This window comes from Amphibalanus amphitrite, unplaced genomic scaffold (assembly GCF_019059575.1).
Source record: "Amphibalanus amphitrite isolate SeventyFive unplaced genomic scaffold, NRLGWU_Aamphi_draft 000488F_arrow, whole genome shotgun sequence".
In the NCBI taxonomy this organism is placed as follows: domain Eukaryota; kingdom Metazoa; phylum Arthropoda; class Thecostraca; order Balanomorpha; family Balanidae; genus Amphibalanus; species Amphibalanus amphitrite.
In genome coordinates, this window is record NW_024881982.1 from 356,290 (window position 1) to 367,253 (window position 10,964).

Here is a 10,964-nt window from a genome sequence, read left to right on the forward strand (position 1 = left end):
ATGTCATGAGAAAAGCAAATAAGTGCACACTGTCAAAAACACTACTGTTAAAATGCATCGGGCTCCAGGTAAAAGCTATAAAGATTAAAGGCATCGCTCAGCGCTAGACAGATAAAAATATAAGTGTTGGCACGAGTGGCAGCTCGCCATCTACGGCGGAGAGACGAGGAAGGCCGTGACACCGCTCGTGAACGCCCTCCTGCCCGTCACACGGCGCAGCTCAGCAGGGAGCTCGTTCCACTCCCGGATCGGCCGGACCGGCACGGAACGGCGAGTTGCTTCCAGCCTACAGCGGCGAGTGTGGAGGACTGCGCTGCCTGACGCGCGGGTCTCTCGCTCTGAGACGTCAGCCCGATGCTGGACCAGTGATTTGAGGGTTGCGGGGGCCTGTTCACTGTTCAGCAGTCGGTGAACGAGGAGACAATCCCTCTCTCGAACCACCTGCTCAAATGACAGCCAGCCGAGCTGCCGGCGCGTATCCGAGATGTGGTCGTGTTTACGTTTTCCCGACACAACCCGGGCGGCGAAGCTTATGACCCTGTCGATACGTTGGCGCATCGCTACCGTGGGGGGAGCCCAGGCCGGTAAGCAATACACCAGATGAGGGAAGACGAGCGCCTGTACGAGTGTTTTGAGGGTTGCTTTTGGCAGAGTTTGGCTCAGCTTTTTCAAGGTGACTAATATGCCGAAGCAGCGCCGCACGACCGCAGCTGCATGCTTCTCCATGGTCAGATTTTGATCAAGCAGGACTCCCAAAAATCGAATCTGTCCTGCTGGTGTCAAAGAGACGTTTCCGAAGTTCACACTGAAATTTGAAGCTTTTTTGGTGACCGGAAGTGTTCCAAATAGTGACATTTCAGTTTTGCTCGGGTTGACTTTGAGCCCGTTGTTTTTGAACCAGGTGGCGAGGCTGGCCAAATCGCCTTCCACACTGGCTTTGAGCGCTGTCAGTCCCTCATCTGATGGAGGCGCACTGTGCAGGATGACGGTGTCGTCAGCATACGACACCGCCTTGCACTGGTCAGAGAGGTGAGCATACAGATCATTTGTTAGCACGTTGAACATGATCGGTCCTAAAATGCTACCCTGGATCACGCCGAAATCTACATGCTCCATCGAGCTGCCTCTGACACATTGCGTCCTACCGCTAAAATAGTCGCTGAACCAGTGTGACGACACCCCATACCATTCCAGCTTCCTGAGAAGCGCCTGACGGTCCACACAGTCAAACGCCTTGGACAAGTCGCATGAGGTGATGACAGTCACGTACCCTCTGTCTCGGTTGTCTGAGATGGCGCTGACAACGTCCACGACAGCGTCCTCTGTTGAGTGGCCCGGGCGGTAGGCATACTGGTTGGGCGACATCGCATGAGTGACACTCAGGTAATCCAATAGCTGTAAACTCACAACTTTTTCGGCCAGTTTTCCTACCACACTTAGAACGCTTATTGGTCTAAAATTGCTAGGCTGTGCTGCGTCTCCAGATTTGTAAATGGGTACTACATTCGCGCGCTTCCAGTCCGCCGGGACCAGCCCTGTCACGATGGACATGTTCACAACATGTAAAATGTGAGGTGCTAAAACGGCAAAACATCGGCGGATGATGTTAAGAGAGACGCCGTCACATCCCACAGCTGCAGAGTTCGACATCCGGCGCAGGGCGAGGCCGAGCTCCGGCAGCGTGATCGGCCGCACGCGGAATCCAGCGCTGACGACAGCCGGTGGCCGCGGCGGCGCAGGGTCGCCCGGCAGCGCGGCCAGCTCCTCCGCGATACGGCGGCCGACTCCCGCGAAGTACTTGTTGAATTGGTCTGCTGACGCTGCGTCCAGGTTGATGTCCCCCATTGACCTCCATATATTCGCTCAATCTAGTTTCGCTGATTCTGGTCCTAGCTTAAGTTGATAATCGCTGTGATTGAATTCGCCGACTAGTGACAATCGCTGAAAAAGTCAATCGCTTAAATTGATAATCGCTGAAAAGGCTTCGCTCAAATGTCGTTCGCTGAAATGACGCTCGCTCAGGTGTCGCAGAACCAGAAAAAAAACACAATTCTAAAGAATAGTGTTTAAATATTGACAACAAACCTTCGGTTACACTCATCTTGCAGCCACTCGACGGTGGTGTAAAGCTTGCGCCCCTCCCTCAGCCGTCTCTTGAATTGGAATTGAAATTGGAGGATCAAAAAGCATGCTGCATCCGGAAATTCCCATTGGTGGGTCGCTGAAAAAAAGTTCGGCTGAACCTGTTTGTCAGTGAGTGAGTATGTGAGTATGTGAGTGAGTTTGTCCAAGCTTTTTTGGACCTGGAGTGAAAATGGGTGGACCGATCGGGACGAAAGTGGGACCGTTTGATTCGTCTCCGGCGAGGTAAACTTTTGGTGCTGGCCTCGGTTCGCTCGGTGCTTCGTGGCACATGCTATTCCGCTTCAAAGTTTCGGTGACACGAAATTTTTTGTCAAGGCTACAGGTCAATCCGAGGTCACGGGCAAAGCCATACTGGCGGGACACATCGGTAACACCTTGAACCAGTTTCCAGGGGGGTCACCGTCTGCGAGGGGTGCAGGCTGCACGTGCTGGGGTCGGAAAACCGTTTTGACGTGAGGTCCTCTGGCTCAAAGAAATTTTAAGCTATCAACCTCAAAATCGGTTCAATGGTAGTCCCAGGCAAGGCCTCCAAAATAATGCACATTTGGTTGAGCTAAACTCTGTGGTGCATGAGCTATGCACGTGCAAGCCGATTGCCCCCTTCGTACGTTGCCACTCCTGCAGGGTAAACGGCAGCTCTAACTGGTTCAAAACTTGCAGGTCACAAGAAGAATATATTTGATCACGACATTCCGGCGAGATAATATCCGAGGGGTGCAAGCTGCGCGTGCGGGGGGCGGATAACGGTTTTGACGAGGGATCCTCTGATCCCGGGAAACGTCGATCTAGCGACACAAATGTCGGTACACTGATAGAACTAGACACACGCTACATGATGTTATGAAAATGACTGCACTGGGGTGCCTGGGACATGAACTATGCACGTGCAGTTAATTCATATCTTACTGTAGGTCATTAGAAAAAAGCAAAACGCTTTCTTTTTAATGAAGTCATTGGGCTATGGATCCTCCAATTCTGGCCCAAGGCAACGCACGAGCGCTGCCGGCATCTAGTGGGAAAATCCACCCCCACGTAAGATTTGGAAAATTGACCCAAAAATGGGTACCTAACCTAGTGTACGTATTTGGCTCAAAAAGTTCAATTTAAGAAATGCATGTATCATGGTCGTAAAGTAGTCACGAGAAATTGTCAAGATTCAGTTCAAGATTTTGGAAAATGCTGAACGATAATCAATACCTAATCGAAGATAGCCATTTGATTGTTCATGGTATTGGCAGTTTAATGGCGTTTACGGCATGTATGTATGTCTATTCTGTGATTTTTTATATGATTTTTGAACATATGCCGTTTTTTGGTCGAAAACTCATAAATCATGACGTCACTAAAACCTGAATATCTCAAAAATTTTCCGACCGATTTTTGAAACTTTGTCACAATAAACTTCAATCAATTTCCTACAGGTACTCAAAATTTGTTTTTATGCTATGGCCCGGCGAAAAAAGTGGGGGCGTTTAACGCCCCCCCCCAGCAACTCGCGGGTTAACCCTCGCCCGTATTGGTGTTTTTCCAGCCGCGAACGTATAAGAGGGGGGGGGGTTCCGTTGAACCCCCCCTTGCCGTTTCGCCCCTGATCGAGCTAGAGCTTCGCGGAAAAACAGCGTGTTTCCCGTGACGAGAGGAAGCCGATGATACCCAATTTTAAGGTCCTAGGTCATTGGTTGACCTTCCAGGTCAGGTCAATGTTCCAAAGGTCGGGAAAATCGGGACCTGTTAAAACGTCGTCAAGCGTAGCTGCTATGGGACTTTTCGGGGTGCTGATCACGAATATCGCATTAGCTTTGATCACAGATGAAGTCTTCGTGCCTTTAGGCCAGGCCGGGTCAGGTCAGGTCAGGTCAACCAGTAGGGGTCCTGAGCTGACGGATATTCGTAGTAATTGTCAACCGCCTCTGACAGCTTCGTAACATGTTATAAAGGCGCCAAAACTACTTCGTAAATTTTCAAATGGTTGCTAAATTCGAATTCAGCTCCACAAATTAGCCTGGAAACATGCAAAACTCGAAAAAGTGAACCGAGGTCATCAAAGGCCAATGACCTGACCTGACCTTCAGGTGGCCTTAACACCCACCCTAATGCATGGGATCAACATCAAATCACATGTTTGTTTGAACGCTTGAAAGCACGAAAAGCCTGCAAACGCGCGGCTAATGCGAGCCGACATACGACGAATCGCGATTCCGGCCAAACATGGTCTTGAAAAGTAGGTCACAGATCACAGGTCATTTGAGTCAGGGTCATGAAATTGTTAGGGTAGGTGTAAAAGTGATTAACACGAGGGTACTGAAAGACTCGTCGTGATCGTCCGCTTTTTACGCGATTTATTCGCGAAAAACCGAGGACGGGGGTCCGTTCGACCCCCCCCCCCCACACACACACACGGGTGAGGGTTAACCTGCGCCCCACTGGGGGGAGGGGGCTATTCATAGCCCCCCCTCCCGTTTTTCTGCAATAACTTCCAAACGACTTGACGTATCAACGCCAAACTTTCAGTACCTTCGGTCAATTTGACACCTTGTGACAAAATATGAGCTTCGTAGCTACCATAGGTCGGCCGGAAATGGCGTCAGAGTGACGTCATGTTCGGCCGATTTCGACGCAAAACATTGAACCACGGCAATCGCTCCCAAGAGCTCAGTTTTTAAGCTAGATCCAATTTCTTTGCATGAGACGACGCAGAATAGACTGCGCTATCAAACTGCTATCTCGGATTTCCAACATTTTGAAAATTTTGAAAATTATATATATTAAAATTAAAAATGTATACTTTTATCTTTTTTCAAAAACTTTTTGATTTTTCAAGAAGAAAAACGGATTATATGTGATAGAACACATGCTTATAACTTACTCTATAAGCAAGTTTTAGCTAAATATCTTAAAAAATGGCCAAGTTATACGCATTATTGCAAAACAAATTACAATTAGGAATTTTTCAAATCAATTTTTCAGCACGTATTTGACATCGTATACACCAATAGGGGAAGATGGGGGAACACCGCCCTTTGGGGAACACCGCCCACCCCGATATCAGAAATATAAAAAGGTCTAGGGCGACAGCTGACTGTCTTTTGGCAGTGTGACGACAACAGAAGTGCAGGTATGGGCAGTGCACCACATTGGTTTAGGTGATTTCCGAGAAATTCCTGATTTTACATTTCGTGAATGCGTTTTATACTTTTTCTAGCATAATAAGCAGAAGAAAACTGATCTTATCTGACAGACTTTAGTCCTGAAGTAGTATTGTATGCCATAATTGGGACTCATCCAAGCATTGCGTACTCCTGCTCGAGCGAGATTTTTGCCATATTGAAGGATTTTTTAGAAAAGTGCAGACACTTGGGTAACACCGCCCACTTGGGAAATTCGGTATTTAAAAGCACATTGTGACACTGAACCCATGAGTAGCGCATTTCAAATTAAGAAAGAACGTTGTTGCTATGTTTTCTTTTTAGAGGATAATGAAAATTTTCGAGAAAATGAAATTTTGGAACTTCAAGTCGTGTAGTTGTATATGAGTACTACATTGTCCCAGGGATATACCTAATAAAGTCGTTTCCACTGTATTTTAGAAATCTGCTAAAACGCCTCGAAATTTACGATAAGAAGAACAACTTAATAGTCCAGCAATCTGCAAATTTCGTTGCCTGCTGAACTCGGGCGGTGTTACCCAACGGTCGGTGTTACCCCGAAAAATGTAGACATTTACTAAATGTGGAATAATGCAATTATGAACGACACTACAAGAAAACAATTCGTTGATATGTATATAAAATTGATGCGACAATCTAATGAAACTGAGAGATTTATCATTTGGCCAAAACATTTGTGACTAGATCCTAAAAGGTTAAGGGGGTCGGTGTTCCCCCATCTTCCCCTATACATAGCACCATCGTATTTCTGAGCTCAAACTGCATCCAATAGACACCTTTTTTGTTGGAAAATTTTAACTTCAAAAGTTGACATTTTTTGACCTGGAAGTGACCTGACCTACGCTAAATTCAACTCAAAATGACCTCGAATGACACAAACGACATCAAATTCGAAATCTTTGGCCTAAATGGACCATAAAACATGTGTCACGTGACCGACGCATGATATAATATTTCCGTGACCTGTGATGACCTGACGGCTTACCCTGACCTGAAAATCAAAGTACAAGTTTGGTACCCTCAGGGTATCTAGAGCATCTGCTCACGAGTGTGTAAACCAAAAATGAGCCTGATCTGACTTGTAAGACGGAGGCCAGAGCCCAAAATGTGAATAAGCCAAAATGCTAATCATTTTTACTTTGACCTGATCTGTGACGTCATCGGTGACCTCGAGGTCAATGAAATTAGGTTCCGGTCAACAGTTTTTCCGGGGCTATCAGACACCGTTTGAATTTTGACGATCGGCCTAGTAGTTTCGGAGTTAGGAGGGGGGGGGGGGCTATGAAGAGCCCCCCCCAGTAGGGCGTGTTATACGCAGACCCCAGTGGGGCGCGGGTTAAGTTACAAGACATGGAGCGGATTATACGTAGTTGAGTGTCAGAGTGTTGGACGCAGCTTCACCGTATGCTAATGTGAAATGCAGAGCCTTCTCTCCCTTTGTTCATTTCACATATTGCCAGTCACTTTTGTCACTGGCCTCTCCAACCCTGCCGCGTCATTCCCTATTCACCCTGAATGTTGTCGAGGCTACGCAGCATCGAGTGAAAGCACCGTCACCATAATGAGTGTGTGAAAGAGGCGTCATGACTTCAAATACTCGCCCGCCTGGCAACATTGGTGAATGACATGATTAGGGTTTCTTGGCTCTCCTCCGAGACAGAGAGCACAAAAGAGCTCGAATGCTGAGAGGAGAAGTCCAACAAGCATATGGCCGCCAACCCGAGTTTGTGTTTGTGCCGCAATCAAAACGTCTGACGATGTTGCGGAACTGACGCACCATCGATTCGCCCCGGTCAGCCACTGACCCTGAGACACACGGCATGAGACAGCTGGCGTGGCCCTGAGAGACATGGCAAGACAGCCAGCGTGGCGAATATTTTTACCGATTAATGATTATACATTATATATGTACATGCAAGCAGCGCAATACGAAGACGGAAGCGTCCGGCGCTGGCAGCGAGAATCTGCCGGCGTCCGTTCCCGCACGATTTTAGACTTTACATCCCTGTAACAAGAATAGTTCTGGACCGATTACTTCCGCCCATTCTTTTCATGCACGTTTCGGCACGTCTCCGGAGGTGCCTCGCAGCCCGCTTTCATCTTCAGCGTCCAGGTTGTCGGCAAAGTGCTCTTCAGCTCCCGAAGTGGTGCGACTTGAATCTTCCTCTGTTTTGCGAGAGCTTCTGACTCAAACCAGAAGTCTAGCGGTGGCATATCGGGGCTTCGCGCTGGCCAGGGGCGGGCAGTGAGGCAGCTGATTACTCGGTCCGAGAACTTCTTGCCCAGCCAGCTCCTCATGTTGGCTACAACTGTTATAACGGCTGTTTTTTTATAACTGTAAGACCTTGGCTATTTCTAATGTTGAAATTTGTGTCTTGTTATATTTAAAGGCCCTCAAAAAGACTCTGACCTTTTCAACGGTTTCCGCGAGATGAAGGCGACCCTGCTTTTTTACTGGATCCGACATCTATCCCTTTTAAACTTCTCAAGAACCCTTCTGAAACTGTTATAGGTAATCTTGAACGTAGCGAGATTAGAGACTGATATGTTACCTGAAAAGTCGGCGTATGGTTTCGATGTTTCTGGTGGCACCAAATGTAAGTGTAATCCAGCTCTCTTGTTGCGGTGTAAATAAATGACCTGTTCTTGGTCTGCATAAGGAAAAAATGACTTGCTACTTTGGCCTCCTGCCCTCCGTATGAGTGCAAATTATAACCTAAAGGGGCAAAACCAAGGGCAAAGCATAAATGTCCAAGAAGTTAAACAAATCCACGTGCGCAAACACGTGCTGTGAATATTTTATATATCTTTAATAGACATTTACTTTTTGACACTTTTAGGGTCAAAAAGTTAACCCTCGCCGGACCTATTGGTTTTCTACATACGCGCCGGCCGAGGGAGGGGACGGGTACGATCCCCCCTCGCCGTGTCGCCCCTGGTGAAGCTAGCGCGTCGCGGAAAAAACGAGCGTGTGCGCCGTTACGAGACGCAGAGATTGGTACCCGATTTTAAGGTCCTAGGTCAACCGGTGACCTCTGAGGTCAGGTCCAGTGCCCCAAGGTACGGTTCAGTTTTTGGCAAATAACTTCGCAAAAAATGGCTGCAAAGCCGCGATTTTGGCAGCATCGTGTTTGCCTCGCTAAGGCGCGTCGAATGATATACTTTTTGTTCGGGTCAGGTCAACTTAGGGTGTTGACCTCAGGTCAAGGTCAGGTCAGCACCCCCAGGTCAAGAAGTTGGTCAAAAGAGGTCATGTCGCATATCATTCGATTTGGCAGGTCTTTCTGAGTCCATTGGTGGCTTTCCCAACTCGTTAGCTCAATTTGATCAAAAGTTATTGACGAAAAACTAACATGACCTTGATGACGTCATAAATGACGTCACGCAAGGTCAACATTGCAAAAGTGACGCGTATAACCTTGCAAGGAGTGCATCAAATCACGATTCTGTGTGCTTGAGATAGTTGGAGATCGTTTCCGGCGCCAGAATAGCAGTTTTCATTTTTTCCCATTGACTTATAATGGTGAGGTCACGAAAATGACCTGACCTCATATGACCTTTAGGGAAAATCCGAGATATACAAGTTGTGAGACTCATAATGGATACTAGATCCTGCAAGTTTCATTTCCCTGTGACATCTCCTCTGGCAGTGAGGGCGTTGCGAAGTTGCGACATCTGAAGACCGTGCAGAGGTTCACTTGTGACGTCATAGGTCAGTGACCTGACCTGACCCAAAAATGCGGTTGGTGCCAAAAGATCCGGCTTGAATCAAAGGTCAGGTATGCCAAGTTTCAGCTCTCTATCGCCAGCGTGTTCGGAGCTATCGCGAAAAAACCCTATGGGGGCGGCACCCGCCCCCCCTCGGCCGGCGAGGGTTAATACACCCTGTATATACAGTGTACACCCTGTACCCTGTAGACCCTAAAAGGTTAAGGGGGTCGGTGTTTCCCGTCTTCCCCTATTTCTTACACACTATTAGTTGCTATAAATTCTTTAATTCTTTAATTCTATAAACCTCAAAAACAGGTGATCTTGTCCCGGCCGGGAAAAGATCAAGTGATCTTTTCCCGGCCGGGACCACTTGGGACCTTCGGTCCCTCGTGAAAAGATTACCTCACCCGTGCTGATAATTTGTTATCTTACCGGCAGACCCATGCGGCCATGCATATGCTTTCCACTCTGAACCATGAAGAATCATCTACATCTGCTCGCTCGGGCCACCCGCCGGTGACGTCACGAGCCCTCCGGCGAGGTCAGGTCGGGTCACCGCGCACCAGTGCCAGACGCCGTGGCTCTAGAGGTCAGCCGCGGGTACACATTTGAGCAAAGATACAGCGCTACAATCCATTGGCATTTCACGGCACGACGTGCAAATTTCAGAAAAAAAACGCAAGTTCGCAGGCGTCATCACGCTTTCGAGGCTAGAAATTAAAGTGCGAAAGTTAAATAGCACTCCTATAACCTGGTAGCACATGCTTTGCACTTTTTTAGTCTCCGAGGACAGTTTCCGAAAACTGGCCTCCGAAGGTCGAGGCAAGTTTTCGAGTGGGTAAAGAACGCTCCCTCATAGGCGGCGGAACGATTTGAGACAAGGGGGGGGGGGGGCACCAGCTCAAGGAGCCAAACCTAGGGTACCCCTAAATCCTGTTTTCTCATCGGATTTAGGCCACTTATTTTTCGTCACAGCCCTGACACGATGATTTTTATTTTTTATTTTTTATTTTTTAACAAACGAAAATGGCAGTTCACCCCCGTATGTGTGGTTAACTTTAAGCTGATCCTCAAGTACCTATGTGTTTGTCTCTTCCTTATTCTCGTTTGATAAATTCCATTAACCTTCCAGGCGGTGGGGGGGCCTTTTTTTGCCCCCCCCCCCTTTAGTTTTTTTCGATATATCTCGAGAACCGCTGCGCCGATCGTCACCAAACTTTCAGTACCCTCCCGGGAGTAGCTAGCGCACATGGTGACCAAAAATTTTTCCAAAGGCTATGATAGGTTGGCCGCTAATGACGTCAGAGTGACGTCATTTCTGCCATTTTCGACCAAAAAAAAAGGTTTCGCGAGAAGAGCTGTCAGGCCTACAGCTTTAGAGATGCAGAAAAATGTTTCAGACATAAAAGGTGTAGAATGTAGAGGGCTACAAAACTGCTATCTCGGATTTTTGAAATTTTTGGATTTTGACCCCCAAAAATCAAAAAATAGATTTTTTGAATATAATAGCCGAAAAATCCAAAAAGTTTTTTGAATTTCAAAAACACCGGAATATATGTGATAGTCCCTACCGCCTTCTATCTACATACCAAATTTGAGATCGATAACTTTTTTTTGGCCAAGTTATAGCGAAAAAACTGTTCAAAATTGATGACGTCAAATTTCTAAACTCAATTTTTAGCAATTCTAGACCTCGTAGCGCAAAACAAAGACCACCATTAGACTCCCCGTGACGAGCTGCATCGAATCAATACCCATTTTATGCAAAAATATCAACTTTGAAATTTGACCCTTTTTGACCTGACCTTGACCTGACCTCCACCAGAAAGTGACCTAAACCGTACCTGATGGTCTTATAACCAACACCATTGAGATGGAAATGAAAAACTGGCCATAAAACATGCATCGCACAACCTTAATAAAGTTGGGTTCATGTGGTGA